Genomic DNA, 16,615 nt, shown 5'->3' with positions numbered 1-16,615 from the left:
TCTCCTTGGTGCCAGATCAGCTTGGCAAATGGCTGACAGATAGCCAGACCCCAACTTGAGTTGGGCCGGTTTTATGACTCAACAGCCGGTCATAAATAGTTTACAGAAAATGACTCCTTTTGGTCTCTAGTATGGGAAGAAAGAAATCTCTTTATTACAGAGACTCTTGCTGCCAAAAAACTCTAACGTCTAAGGATTGGACATTGGAACATTATTCCTGACCACCAAATGTTTGGAATGGTCAGTGCGGATCTAAAGAATAATCATGTCATATGTCAGGATGGTATCAATAAATAACTGTACATATTCTGTCTATCAAGTTTACATCTAAATGTTGAATAAAATATATGATTAAGTATGAGAGTTTTTTGGTGAAAATAGCAATGTGATTTTAGTCTTCTAATGAGATAATAGTTTTTCATATAAACTACGCACAGTGACTAGCCAAGCCCCGAGTGACATCAGAGATTGTGTCATCACGATGGAAAACCCCTTGTACCCAGAGGGCATAAAAAGCCTTGAAAAATGAATCAACCTTTAGACCAGGAAGTGTGGAGCAGTGGCTAAATGGCTTAAAATGGTTAGACCAGAAAGACCAGCCGACGTGCAGCGGGAGCTGAACGTTACAAATGGTTGACACTCTACAGACCAGAAAACGTGAGACGGTAGTCCATACATTTAAAATGGAGAAACTCTGAAATGTTCAATCTCTATACGAGAAGAAGACCACGCACTAGACCTTATCATATAAGTCTGCAGCTGATCAAGGTATATTTCTTCATGTGTCCGTGTGTTCTGGTAAACATTGTACAAAAATAACGCAGATTAAGGGTGAACTTGAGACGTCATTAGTAAACCCCTGTTCCCTTGTTAAAGGGGACCCTGTTGTGCGTGGAAGTGAGATTCTTGTACAAGTAGGGCTAGCTTTGCACTAGTTGCCACACAAACCATTTTCAGGGTGATCATTTGGATAAGGACTATTAAATTGTTCCAGCCAATGAGACATTTGTAACTTTTCCACATTAACCTCGATACAGCGATGCTTTCAGGTTAATTAACGTTTAATTCCCAGATAGCCTATACAGGTATGATTGATCATTAACCTTGATTTATCAATTAAGTTTGCTTTTGCAAATTCATTCACGTCCATCTCCCACATTACTGATCCAGTAATAATGGTTCATTAACGCCTATAAATAGATTTAAATCGTTTTTGCAGCTTCCAATGACTCAAAACCCAAACTTTGAAAAAATAAATAAATATATATATATATATATATAATGTGCAAGCTATCAGATGGGATGGTCCCCATTACCCCGCTAATTAGTGAACCCTCACCCATAAAAGGATTGACCGCTGACCTCAGCAGCGATACAAACTCTGACTATGCCATTAGCAGAAATTGCGACAAACACTCTCCAACATCAACCATTGGGCACATGCCTTGTAAAGGTTCTCTCCAGTTTAGCCCTGATGTATGGCCATCAGAGATTGGCATCTCTCCAGTACCGCAGTGCTCAGCAGAATCACGAGCAAGAAATGGTTGATATGAAGGGACAGGTGAAAAGGAACGGGAAACTAATGACAAAAGCAGATAAGGAAAACATTCTTCTAGCCGAGGAAAGTGTTTGAAAACTGAACAATTAAAAGTAATTGCAAAAACATATGATGATGAACGAGCATAAACTCTTCAACAAAATCGTCTTCTACAGGAACAACTCGATTTAGCCAAAACTAAATACGACGAGGTCCACACTAAATTAGATAAATCTGACAAGTTATCTACAAACAGGAGCGTGCAACTTCATAACATGCATGCAGTTTTGATGAACGTTACTCAAAGCAATAATGTTCTAGTCCAAATGCTGCAGACCAAAGACGATCAGTTAATGAACACAATGATGGATGACAAATCAGCAGAACTCATTGAAGTCGCTGACCAAATGAATGATGAGAGAACCCAGGTGATGAAGATGGAAATATTGATTTCGAAGCAAGTGGAGGAAATCTCATCACTGAATCTCTTGCTCTGTACTCAAGACCTGCAAACCATGACAGATAAGTGTGAGGCCGAACGGAGCAAGTGCGACACTCACCTGTCTAAAATATGTACTCTAAGCGCTCAAGTGGACTCTGCTATGCAGCAGAATACCACCCTTAGGTACCATCTGGAGGAATTCCAGAACAGTCACGCGCTACAGCGTGACTACACAGTCAAGCAACCAAACTCGCAACCGGAGCACGGTACACAAAGGACTGAAGACGACAGAAGGTTTCAGACGTTGCCTCTCTCAGGTGTCCCTCAGTCTTCTCCTCTTGGCCATTCGGCACAGAGTAATATGGCGCCTCCTCGCCAACAAAGCCAAAGCTTGGTTTCAAACTCTTGGCCTTTCGGCCCACAATTCCCCACAGGATGAAGCCAACCCTCTCCACGCACTTGGCACGGAACGCCTTGACAAACTCGTCAAAAACTTGCGCACCTTTGACCCCATTCCAGGTAAGCCAAAAGACACAGATGTTCCTAGCAGACATCGAGGATGCCTTGGATGGCAACCCGAAAGCTACGGGTTCTGACAGGCTTTACCTGTTAAAGCGAACGTCGAATAGACACGTGACAAGGTTCATTTGTGGACTACAGGAAAAAAAAAGAGGACTGAGCACGCCCCCATTCTCATCGACGGGGCTGTAGTGGAACAGGTTGAGAGCTTCAAGTTCCTTGGTGTCCACATCACCAACGAACTATCATGGTCCAAACACACCAAGACAGTCGTGAAGAGGGCACGACAAAGCCTATTCCCCCTCAGGAGACTAAAAAGATTTGGCATGGGTCCTCAGATCCTCAAAAAATTCTACAGCTGCACCATCGAGAGCATCCTGACTGGTTGCATCACCGCCTGGTATGGCAACTGCTTGGCCTCTGACCGCAAGGCACTACAGAGGGTAGTGCGTACGGCCCAGTACATCACTGGGGCAAAGCTCCCTGCCATCCAGGACCTCTATACCAGGCGGTGTCAGAGGAAGGCCCTCAAAATTGTCAAAGACTCCAGCCACCCTAGTCATAGACTGTTCTCTCTGCTACCGCACGGCAAGCGGTACCGGAGTGCCAAGTCTAGGTCCAAAAGACTTCTCAACAGCTTCTACCCCCAAGCCATAAGACTCCTGAACAGCTAATCATGGCTACCCGGACTATTTGCACTGCCCCCCCACCCCATCCTTTTTACGCTGCTGCTACTCTGTTTAGTATTTATGCATAGTCACTTTAACTCTACCCACATGTACATATTACCTCAACTACCTCAACTAGCCGGTGCCCCCGCACATTGACTCTGCAACGGTACCCCCCTGTATATATAGCCTCCCTACTGTCACTTTATTTTACTGTATATATAGCCTCCCTACTGTCACTTTATTTGACTTCTGCTCTTTTTTTCTCAACACTTTTTTTGTTGTTGTTTTATTCTAACTTATTTTTTATTTTTTTTATTTTTTTTGTTTAAAATAAATGCACTGTTGGTTAAGGGCTGTAAGTAAGCATTTCACTGTAATGTCTGCACCTGTTGTATTCGGCGCATGTGACCAATAAAATTTGATTTGATTTGATTTGATTTGATTTGTCTAGAACAGCAACATGTGCAAAATGACTACGCTAAACTTGCCACCGCTTTGAAAATAGAATTCAGTGGTTCTGCGACTCGTAAGCACGACAGCTCGCTGGCTAACACTCTCAAACAAGCTCGGAATGAACACCCACAAGCTTACTATCATAGGCTTCGTTCAGCTTACTTTGGCCTACTCACTGATACAGGAATGGAAGACCTATTACCATTCAAACAAATGTTTCTGTCGAACATGTATCCCACCTTCATAACCTTACTTGGGTCCTACAGCCGACGTTGGTTTGCCAATCTCAGACCTCAGAGAGCTTGCGAGCACAGATTTTGAGGCATCAAACGTGCACAACGCTAAGAGCCCTGTAATCTCGGGTTTGAAGATTGAACAGGAGCACTCACTCCAGTTAGAGGGTGCGTTATCAGGTATTGAAGCATTGAGTGATGACACACGACAACGGTTTCTACCACGAAACCAGGATACCAATACCCGCCATGGTCAAAATAACTGTAAAGTACGCCGCCAGCGAAACGACTACCGCTACAATCAACCTGATCGCTACGTTCCTGCACCCAACCCACACAAAGTGTCAGGGCACAAGGGTAACTAGGGTAACAAAGGGTTCAATGACAATCAAAACGTAAACAGATTCTCTCTAGAAGTTCTGCTAAGAGAAATACAGAAGCGCAAACATTTTGAGAAAGGGGAAAAAGATAAGTCACAATGACTAGACGTGGATTTGTCGGACAACAGGTCTGCCAAAATTAACACCTTTTGTGAGGATGTAAACGATCAACATACTCCCGCTCGATCTAGAAACAAGCCCACAGGCTTTGTCTATAGACTCTGATACAAATGTTGCGAAGCAAAAGGTCAAAAAGATCGCAATAGCCAATTCCACTCAAAACCTGATAAGACTATCTGTTTTTACCATGAACACTAATGACACATCACATCATTGCGAACAAGCACTCCACTTTGTGCGGAATATGACCATAAAATGTGACTCAAACAGCCCATACCTGGAAACAGTCCTGGAGGACTGCTTATCCTGTCATGCGCTAATTGATTCGGGCTCGATAATATCGCTCATCTCTCAAACATTGTTCAATGATCTCAAAAGGGCTTTGAACCCAACTAAATGTTGGTTAAAAACGGAACGATGCAATATTAAACTTCGAGGTGTCACTCAGACTACCTCGCCTCTCACATTGAGACTCCTGCTGAAACTACACTTCCAAGACGTATCACTTGTTCACCCTATGTATGTTACCAGCCTTGAAAGTCAACCCCTGCTACTCGGAGCAGACTTGAAGGATCGTTTGATCCCACTGATGGATTGGAAAACCAACCAAGTATGGTCACAGGTAACCATGCCGTCTCCACTGACCACACTGTCTTCTCCGAACGTTAACTGCAACACAGTAATCCACAAGGGGTATCTATCGAAAGAACCCAATGGGAAAAATACATGTCGACACCTCTTGGTGCAGAATATTACCCAAGGAGATATTACGATATCTCGTCACATTCAATCAGCAAACCTGATTGACCATTCTTTCCATGATTTCGAGCCAGCAGTCTCTGTGAGTGAGCAACTTCCCTCTTCCTTGGAGTCATGCGATACTGTAGCTGAGATGAACTTCCCTTGTCCTTCTGACACTTGCGCAAGCACTGCGGCCGTCTCAGGAACAAAAGCATCGACGTGCAGAGTGTACTCCCACTGGTGAAACGCTGTGCCATATCACAGAAAGATATTCTCGTCACAGTTCGCAGGTACTGGAACGGTTGCCACACCCGGACGCTGTCGTGACTGACATGCCACAACAGCCACTGAGCGTTTTCAAGCACAAACACCAGGAGATTTGGTTGAAAGGTTACAGCCAATCTAACAACGCAGATGCTGGCGAATTGTTCAAAGGGTTCGACCTTTTCATTTGTGCCTCGAACACCAACACCAACCGCTGGTGGGGGGGTCCCGAGACACAATGGTGGAATGCTAGCCCAGACCCATGATGAGCCTCATCGAGGCCGGTGGGGGGTCGAGACTACATGCAACACTGTACGAGGCTGCCAGAGCAGGAAACAAATCTAGTTGTAAACTTCTCCATGAGAACAGAGAGGAGCGGACAAGCCCCTCGACGGGGATAACACATCTGAGATATCACTGAGGTGTACCACACTGGTCGTAAAAGCACCTCCAAAACAAATGGCAACAATAATCATTCCTTGCCATGTGTAGTTTCAGCTACAATGCAACTAGTAAAATGCTCTAATCATGTATTCCGGTAGAATAACATTTCAGAATATATCGGTAGGATAGCTGGTCCCCTTGAGTACAAGTACCAATGCCAGCAACAGTCAGTTCAGCCACACTCAGTAAGAAGGTCGAATTGTCCTTGATAACAGCGACAGAGGAGTTAGTAGTCACTCAGATTGCAACACATGGAAGGGAATCTCCCAAAACACTCTTCTGATGATTAACACACATGCCACAAATAAATAGAACCCTCAGGAGGAAAGTTATTAGAAGTCATGAACCACGATCACACCGCGTACGACTGGTTCAGTGCTTATAGAGTACTTTCGTCGTGAGGTTAGCTCCTCCATGGATAACATAGCTATGAAATAGACTCCTTCATAACTATCGCCACTACAATGGTGTAAGATACCTTAACTTGTAGTAAAACCACTGCAGGTCCCCTTGGCATATAGCTTGAGGTCGGCACCGATTCTTACTGACCTCGAGTCATTGACATGGAAATTATCTGATGACATCAGACTCATTCTGAACAGGTTGCAGACTACCAGGATACCTGGTTTTCTTTCCGTTGGCATGAGCGCTTGTGTAAGCATAAATGCACATGTACAACGGAACATTTAATGAGGATTTATACTAGGATCACTTAAGGGTACGAGAAAAATACCAGCCTTGGTAAAGTTGAAAATGTACCCTGAGGCCTTTGACTCTACAGCTACAGTACTCACCAGTTCCTCCCCAGAAGTCCATAGGTCATCCCTGTAGACTGTCCAAAGCTGGTGCCTTACAGCTGTAGACTTATCATGTAGTTATCAACTTAGGATAGTGCCCTAAGCAACACACCGCTAAGTAGGAACGCCCTAGATATGACATCAGACAATGCCATGATAGAGTCGTTTAGCCAAGACTGTGGACGTACATAGAATACAGTCCATTTAAATCAAATCACATTTTATTTGTCACATGCGCCGAATACAACAGGTGTAGACCTTACAGTGAAATGCTTAGATGATTAAGTTGTGGTAACTATTTTGTATATCTTTTGTTTATGCTTTTATTCATTTTTGTTTCATTTTCTTTGACACTTAGGAAGTGATAGAGCCATAAACAAGTTCCCCATACAACCATTAGTTAGTGCCACAGCGCCGCTCATTTGGGGAAGACATGTAATGATGTATTTCGTGAGTGTTGTGCGTTGTTAACATCTGCCTAAGTTACTGCCTAGATCTACCAGCCTGGACAACCGGGCGACAGGACCACAACGGCGATCCCCAACCTGGACATCCCCTGGCCATTCTTGTGGTGGTCTGCAGCTTGCAGAAACCCTACCAGGGTAAACCACCAGAGGGGGACGGCAACGATGATCCACAACCAGGACATCCCGTGGCCATTTTTATGGTGGGTTGCAACTTGCAGAATCCTTCCAAGGTTGAACCCATCAGAGGGGGGTGAGGATCAAAGGTGCCAGATAGGTTTGGCAAATGGCTGACAGATAGCCAGACCCCACCCCACCCCCACAGGAGAGGAGAAGGGGGAGTTGGGCCGGTTTTATGACTTAACAGCCAGTCATAAATAGTTTACAGAAAATGACTACTTTTGGTCTCTAGTATGGGAAGAAAGAAATCTCTTTGTTACAAAGAGACTCTTGCCGCCTAAAAACTCTAACGTCAAAATATTAGACATTGGAACATTATTCCTGACCACCAAATGTTTGGAATGGTCAGTGGAGATTTAAAGAATAATCATGTCATATTGTTTATTATTTTGTGATGTCATTAAGGATGGTATCAAGAAATAACTGTAACTCGGAAAGTGTACATATTCTATCTATCAAGTTCACATCTAAATGTTGTATAAAATATTTGATTAAGTATGAGAGTATTTTGGTGAAGATAGCAGTGTGATTTTAGTCTTCTAATGAGATAATAGTTTTTCATATAAACTATGCACAGTGACTAGCCACGCCCCGAGTGGCATCAGAGATCATGTCATCACGATGGAACGCCCCTTTTACATAAAAAGTCTTGAAAAACAAATCAACCTTTAGACCAGGAAGCGTGGAGCTGTGGCTACATGGCTTAAAATGGTTAGTGTTACAGGAGGGGGTCGCAGTTTCGGAGGGATCCACTAGGTGTCATCCTCCGACAACCTTAGGCACCTCCTCACTCACAGTCTGGACTAATCATCATCCTATTGGTGTCACCTGTGTCTATCTGTTCACCTGTGTATTTATGCCCTCAATTCCCTGTGTTCCCTTGCTCAGTTTTCTCTGCTAGTTTCTCGATGTCCAGCAGTACTACTCAGTGTCTGATTGGAGACCTATGTACAGGTACTTGAGAAGTGTTCTCCCTGTTTCGTTATTTGTTTCTGTCTTAGGTAGTATTTCGTATTTTGGCTGTCAGCCGTTTTTTTGGAGACTTATTTGCTCCGCCTTTCTTTTATCGTGATAAGTCCGTTACTTTGTATTCTGGCTTCGGGACCACCAGTAAAGATCCTTGTTTCACCATCTCTGCCTACTGCCTACTGTATATCCTGCATCGCACCTGGGTCACACCTCACCCCAACCCTTACAGGTTAGACCAAAAAGACTAGCCGACGTGCAGCGGGAGCTGAACGTTACAAATGGTTGACACTCTACAGACCAGAAAACGTGAGACGGTAGTCCAAGCGTTTTAAATGGAAAAACTCTGAAACTCTCAATCTCTATACGAGAAGAAGACCACGCACTAGACCTTATCATATAAGTCTGCAGCTGTACATTTAAAGCAGTCTAGAACTTTGACTAAAGACACGAGGTGGGAAGGACAATCCCTCTCAGGCAACCATTGGCACATCTGAAGTATCTATTCACACGAACACTCCATTCAAAGACAAGCCGAGTCTCACCGAAGTGGGATAGGACACTCAAACCCTTTTTGAGAAAGTGGTTCAACAGAGAGATGACAATCAAGGACAGCTACGCGTAAATATGCATTGCATTTCTTATCCGAATGAGCGGTGGTTTCCAAATGTAACAACGATAAGTTGAATCTCTGTCTCTCCCTTTCACTCTCTTTCTATTGACCCCTCCTTCCCCTAACCAAGCAGTCATGCTATTGTTAGTCCAGTCCACTAGGGACCTGTTTTCATTGTATTACGTTAGTAATCAATAACCTGTGTGTGTTTGTATTGTGTGTTATTTAGTTAGTTAGTAAATAAATAATTAAGCCAATTTGTGTATTGCTAATTCATCAATAAGGTTAGGGTTCTTGCAGGTTCAAGGATTATGTGACGTTCAGAATGAGACTGATGAGATAATGATTGAATAAGTGACTCTTATTGATATATAATATATATACAGTTGAAGTCGGAAGTTTACATACACCTTAACCAAATACATTTAAACTCAGTTTTTCACAATTCCTGACATTTAATCCTAGTAACAATTCCCTGTTTTAGGTCAGTTAGGATCACCACTTTATTTTAAGAATGTGAAATGTCAGAATAATAGTAGAGAGAATTATTTATTTCAGCTTTTATATATTTCATCACATTCCCAGTGGGTCAGAAGTTTACATACACTCAATTAGTATTTGGTAGAATTGCCTTTAAATTGTTTAACTTGGGTCAAATGTTTCGGGTAGCCTTCCACAAGCTTCCCACAATAGGTTGGGTGAATTTTGGCCCATTCCTCCTGATAGAGCTGGTGTAACTGAGTCAGGTTTTTAGGCCTCCTTGCTCACACACGCTTTTTCAGTTCTGCCCATACATTTTCTATAGGATTGAGGTCAGAGCTTTGTGATGGCCACTCCAATATCTTGACTTTGTTGTCCTTAAGCCATTTTGCCACAACTTTGGAAGTATGCTTGGGGTCATTGTCCATTTGGGAGACCCAAAGTGAAGTGCACCAGTCCCTCCTGCAGCAAAGCAACCCCACAGCATGATGCTGCCACCACGTGCTTCAAGGATGTGATGTTGTTCTTCGGCTTGCAAGCAGCCCCCTTTTTCCTCCAAACATAACGATGGTCATTATGGCCAAACAGTTCTATTTTTGTTTCATCAGACCTGAGGACATTTCTCCAAAAAGTACGATCTTTGTCCCCATGTGCAGTTGCAAACCGTAGTCTGGCTTTTTTATGGCGGTTTTGGATCAGTGGCTTCTTCCTTGCTGAGAGGCCGTTCAGGTTATGTCGATATAGGCCTCGTTTTACTGTGGATATAGATACTTTTGTACCTGTTTCCTCCAGCATCTTCACAAGGTTTTTTGCTGTTGTTCTGGGATTGATTTGCACTTTTCGCACCAAAGTACGTTCATCTCTAGGAGACAGAACGCGTCTCCTTCCTGAGCGGTATGACGGCTGCGTGGTCCCATGGTGTTTATACTTGCGTACTATTGTTTGTACAGATGAACGTGGTACCTTCAGGTGTTTGGAAATTGCTCCCAAGGATGAACCAGACAATTTTTCTTTCTGAGGTCTTGGTTAATTTCTTTTGATTTTCCAATGATGTCAAGCAAAGAGACACTGAGTTTTAAGGTAGGCCTTGAAATACATCAACAGGTACACCTCCAATTAACTCAAATTATGTCAATTAGCCTATCAGAAGCTTCTAAAGCCATGACATCATTTTCTGGAATTTTCCAAGCTGTTTAAAGGCACAGTCAACTTGGTGTATGTAAACTTCTGACCCACTGGAATTATAAGTGAAATAATCTGTCTGTAAACAATTGTTGGAAAAATTACCTGTGTCATGCACAAAGTAGATGTCCTAACCGACATGCCAAAACTATAGTTTGTTAACAACAAATTTGTGGAGTGGTTGAAAAATGAGTTTTAATGACTCCAACCAAAGTGTATGTAAACTTCCGACTTCAACTGTATATCTTCTAAGAGTTTAATTCGGGAGATGGTAACTCGTTAAACAACTTATTCCGTGGTGCCTAATGAGTTAATTGTTACATGGTTAATTTAATTGAGTGGCAATTAAACATAGTTAGTTCATTCAATAAGTAACAGTCTTCACATTAATGTAAGTCACAAAACCAACTGGTTGATGCTTATTTATAAAACCCTCCTAGGCCTCACTCCCCCCTATCTGAGACACCTACTGCAACCCTCATCCATTTACATTTTAGTCATTTAGTAGATGCTCTTATACAGAGGGACTTACAGTAGTGTATACATTTTCATATTTGTTCGTACTAGTCCCCCGTGGGAATCGAACCCACAACCCTGGCGTTGCAAGTGCCATGCTCTACCAACTGAGCCACATATAACGTCCATTCAACACCCATTCTGCCAGTCACATTCTGTTAAATGTCCCCAAAGCGCACACATCCCTGGGTCGCTCCTCTTTTCAGTTCACTGCAGCTAGCGACTGGAACGAGCTGCAAAAAACACTCAAACTAGACCGTTTTATCTCCATTGTTGTCTCTACCTCTTTGCCCTTCTGTGCCTAACAATGTTTGTACAATGTTTGTGCTGCAACAGGTTGTGCTGCTGCCATGTTGTGTTGCTACCGTGTTGTTGTCATGTTGTGTTGCTACCATGCTGTGTTGTCATGTGTTGCTGCCATGTTGCGTTGTTGTCTTAGGTCTCTCTTCATGTAGTGTTGTGGGGTCTCTGTTGTCGTGATGCGTGTTTTGTCCTACATTTACATTTGTTATCCCAGCCCCCGTCCCCGCAGGAGGCCTTTTGACATCATTGTAAATAAGAATTTGTTCTTAATTGACTTGCCTAGTTAAATAAAGGTTAAATAAAATAAAAAGTGTTGCCCATTCACTTGAAGTAAATGTGCCATTGCTAAAGCAACTTGAATTGTCCTAATGGTCCTCTCTTTGTAGCTGTTTTTATTTTTACTGGTCAAACCTCAACTGAGCGAGCCATGTAAAACTTTTGATTGTACTCAATCTCTTACACTAGCACCTCTATTGCAGTCTCGATAATGGTTTAATTATACACTTTTTTTGGTTGCGCCGTTGAAGGCTATTTCATGGTACTGCGTTGTATATTTCCATCGGCTTTAAAGGGATGATTTTGACCATATATGGTTAATTAGGGGCGTTTTAAAAATAGCCAAGGTCGTGCATGAGCAATGAGGCTGAAAGGATAGGTGGGAGCTGGACAGCCCGCCGTGCCCCTTTGTGGATAACGACTTCCATTGTTAGGGCGGAGAAACATGTATCTTGTCAGTATATCCATAATCTTTGATAAATCACACTTTTTCTATGTGTACGAACTTTCTAAATTCCTTTCGTAAGTAGTATTTTATAATCGTTTCCACGCAACATTGATAAATGAGAACCGTGGAAACAGACTAGAGATGTGAAGATTAAGTTAGAAGTCTGGTCAAAAAGAGTATGACATTGTATGACATTGTTGCCGCCCATAGCATTGAATGCAAGGGAAGACAGCAAGCATTTGGCCTCCCTTTATATATTTTTTAAGAAAGTAATAGCCAGTCAGGATTGAGCTAAACTGAGTGAGCTCAGCTGTGAATGGTCGTGGCGCACCAAAAAAAGTGTCAAGGGAAGCCCGTTTGGATTTGGCTTCAGACCAATCAATTCAGAAGCCAAACATCATTGACAGAAAAATACTTGAATTGTTGCATCTCGTTGTGTCATTGTCCTCCAGTGTCTAGCTAGCTAAAATCTGCCCTTTTCTAAATTGTGTATCCATGTGAGCCGGTTCATGTTACTACATGATTGAGCAAAAATGCATGCAAGCCCAGTAGTAAAGGACGTAGGAAGGAATATGCCCTGCTGCAAATCTGTTACTGTAATTATGTAATTTAACCTTTCTGTTTTTTTACAGGGTAAATTGACTGAGAACACATTCTCATTTACAGCAACAACCTGGTGAACAGTTACAGGGGAGAGGGGGGATGAATGAGCCAATTGGAAGCTGAGGGTGATTAGGTGGCCATGATGGTATGAGGGCCAGACTGGGAATTTAGCCAGGACACTGGGGTTAACACCCCTACTCTGATGATAAGTGCCATGTGATCTTTAGTAATAATTATAATAATTAGTCATTTAGCAGACGCTCTTATCCAGAGCGACGTACAGGAGCAATTAGGGTTAAGTGCCTTGCTCAAGGGCACATCAACAGATTTTTCACCTAGTCGGCTCAGGGATTAGAACCTGCGACCTTTCGGTTACTGGCACAACGCTCTTAACCACTAAGCTACCTGCCGCCCAACAGAGTGTCAGGACACCCATTTAATGTCCCATTTGAAAGACAGCACCCAACACAGGGCAATGTCCCCAATCACAGTCCTGGGGCATTGGGACATATTTCTTTTTAGACCAAAGGAAAGAGTGCCTCCTCCTGGCCCTCCGACACCACTTCCAGCATCATCTGGTCTCCCATCCAGGGACCGACCAGGACCAACCCTGCTTCCTTCAGAGGCAAGCCAGCAGTGGGATGCAGTGTGGTATGCTGCTGGCAATGGACTGATCTTGCCACATTGTCTTCTGTGATCTCATTGTCCATGTTTTCTTGCAAGTGTTAATGAGTGAACTAACATTTTTCTCCTGATTTAGCATGTTCATATGTACTTTTAATTATCAAATAAATCAAATCAAACAGCTTGTCTGATTCACTGAAGCTTCATGGTGCTGATAGAAAAACAAACGGAATAGATAGCGCTATACGAGCACAACGAAGATTATGAAAGGTGGTATTAAAGACCATTTTTATTAAATGGCAACAGAATCACATGCACCTTGTGTGACTTCTCTCCCTTTGTTTCAGTTTTGTGTTATGGTCCAATTCTGGTCCAACCCACCCAGAGAGCAGACTTGTCCTTCAGATTCATTTCATGGAGGACGATTTCTGTAAATTGAAAATGGGTTTAAGAGTGACCAGGGACTTGCAAAATTCATTAAAGTGCTAGCATAACTCTCTGTTATGCAAAAAATTGTGCGATATGGCAAACAACTTGCTCAGCCCATGGATATGAGTGAAAAACAAGAAAATATGTATATTTCTTTCTCTGTATGGTCAGTATCTCACAGAAAATAACTAAATAAAACAGCAACTATCGCATGTTTCTCTCTCCAAGAAAATCATGTTCCTAAAATAGGGGTACGATTTAAACAACACCAAATCATGCGAGGTAAATTGTTAAACAATACTGATTTACACCTTCTATTGACACATTGCAGGTCAAGAATCCTACTGGAACCGTGTGTCAAGCAGGTCAAGTGTTATTTCATACATTAAGACTCTTAACACGGCCATATAACACGGGTCAGTCTTTTTCAATGAAAAAAATGAATGTAACATCAAAACCTAAATTACAGTGTAGCTAACAGAGGTTAGGTAATGTGTTGCTCTTGGAGTTTCAAGACGGAGAGGAGGGATCTGTCTCTGGCTGTGCACATGGACGGCAGTGGAACGGCCTCCTCCTGCGCTCAACTGTGTTGTAGCGGCACTTCCTCAGGTGGTCAGACATACTGGAGACTTCGGTGAACCGCCACTCATTAACGGGGCTAAAGGCTGTGCTGAATCTCCACACCTGCCAGAACAGAACAGGTAAGAAAGCATTGGTAAAGCAGGAGAGTTCAATCCAGTCAAGCTAACATTTAAAGGGGTATAGGGTAAGGAAATCAACATCAGTGCTATTGTACATACAAAAAGGCCTATATGGTGGCAGTGGCCCTTTAAAATCCTAGACTGGGGATGCAAATCCTCACATGGGGGTTATAAATATGGTTTTATACAACGGGTGGGTCTAATCCTGAATGCTGATTGGTTAAAACCACATTCCAGCCGGTGTCTATTCCACAAGTTATCACTTGACTGCGCAATCCACTGTCTCATCAGCCCTGCCAGGCAATTTATAAACTTGATCTCCACTATAAAAAGCATCTAGATATTATCTCACATTTCTTTTAAACTAACATTTACTTTTCAACAGCGGAAATTTGTATAAACCTTGCTGTCTGTCTCTCCTACATTCGCAACATTGTTACAATATTCAAATTCGATCTCCAGCTGTTGCATAGTAATGAACGTCCCGGGAGTCCGGGATGAGAAAGATAGGCAGTCAAAATCATGAATCAGCATAATTTTTTGGAAACAGGTAAAACGAAACAAAGTGCAGCTAGTTTGCAGTCTCCAGCTTCAGTTTGAAGTGATTGTGTTAGCTGTGTTGTTGGCTAGCTCCTCTGAACAACAGTGTCCTGATGCGAGAGCACATTTTCTATGCCAGGTGAAATCGTGACTCATTATCTCATTGTTATGGGATGTATCCAAATAAATGTCACTAGCAAACAGCTTAAACAAATTCAAATGCAGCTACTTTGTTGTTATTCTGGCTACACTGTTTGACGTGACCGTAAATTAGCCATAATTGGCTAGCTAGCAAGGGATGAGAACGTTGCCAGCCAGTATGGCAATAGAACCGTTCAAACCATTTATACCATTAGCATTTTTTATCCTTCGCTGAGCTCAGTGGTGGTGACTGGGATGTCAATGGTGGTGATGACTGTGTCGTCAATGGTGGTGGTGACTGTGTCCCCAATGGTGGTGATGACTGTGTTGTCAAGGGTGGTGACTGCGTCGTCAACGACGATGACGAATCAGAAATGGCAGCTATATGGTCAGCCACCACTGGCACAGCTGAGTCCGAAGCAGTGTCCTTTTCACTCTCGCTCTCTACGGCGACAACGGGTGGCTTTCTCTCGACCGTGGGCGCCATGGGGGACTCGATCAGCGTGTGCTGGTCCTGCAGGGCCAGCTCCATGTCCAGCTGCTCTGTCTCCTCCACCCCCCAGCTCAAGCTCTTGTATGACGTGTAATCCAAGCAGCTGATAGACCACCTGTTCCACTCCATGGTGCAGCACACCACACCCGCTGGGCACACCTCCAGGTGCGCGGGCATCCGGGTCTGCATCAGAGTGGCAGGGCAGCCAAAACCACTGTTCAGGCAGGGCACTCTCTCCAGGGGGTAGGAGATACCAGGTTCAGGACTGGTCATGCACCTCTGACTCAGGCAGGTCACACAGTGGATATATTGCTGCTCCATCTTTAAGAGGGCAGGGAGGGTATTTAGAGTGCTGTAAGGTGGAGCTGGGAGTGGTGGTGGTGGGACCAGGAGGGTCCGCAGCTCTGTGAGGGAAAATACACAGGACTTAATTTAATTGAGTTTTGATGCAGACAATACAAGTGAAGACATTACAATACAGTCAATACAAGAAGTATTCAAATGGAATTATGAGCTTTTTTTCAACACAAGTAATTTGGGTGAAAATGTACCAAAATGCAGCAATTTACTGTCAGAATCATGCAAGTAGCAACAGTATATCAAATAACAATTTGGATAGGAAAGTGGTCTGTCTAGCTCAGTTCAATACGTAAGCTAAAGAGCAAGCTAGTTTAGCTATGTTGAGTCATTGTAACACCAAATAAATAGTCTAATAACAACTTGACTGACCAGCTAGATAGCTACTTAGCATATATTAGCCGCTAGTTAGCCAGATTTGTCAACAAAGGAAAACAAGCTGAAGCTAGCTAGCAAATTAGCAATGTTCAGCTTGATAAACCCAAAGCAAACCTAACGAATGAAGGAATACTATTTGAGGGACTGATTTCATAGACTGGCCATGCTGACGTTGAGATTCAATGTAATTCATTGTTGAGATTAACTGTAGACAACTCCTAACAAGAAGACAGGGTCGCAGTATTAGTTGTGACGAAAGAGCCACCAACTTTCAGCTGTCCCATGAACAACTCAACAAGAAACTTCTATTCTTGGCTACC

The 16,615-nt window shown here is 43.0% G+C and overlaps 1 pseudogene across 1 annotated transcript in view; it reads right to left on the bottom strand.

Moving 5' to 3' along the window:
- The window catches only part of LOC311108419 (laforin-like), a 41,897-nt pseudogene extending 26,016 nt beyond the window's left edge, over positions 1 to 15,881 (bottom strand). Inside the window, exons 1-2 of the transcript in view lie at positions 15,465 to 15,881; positions 14,234 to 14,369 (exon numbers count right to left, since the gene is read on the bottom strand). The product of the transcript in view is annotated as a laforin-like (transcript). The remainder of the gene's footprint in view (positions 1 to 14,233; positions 14,370 to 15,464) is intronic.
- Positions 15,882 to 16,615: the final 734 nt, after the last annotated feature.

Source organism: Coregonus lavaretus (assembly GCF_964263955.1).
Source record: "Coregonus lavaretus genome assembly, chromosome: 33".
In the NCBI taxonomy this organism is placed as follows: domain Eukaryota; kingdom Metazoa; phylum Chordata; class Actinopteri; order Salmoniformes; family Salmonidae; genus Coregonus; species Coregonus lavaretus.
This window is presented reverse-complemented; position numbering and strand designations above follow the sequence as displayed.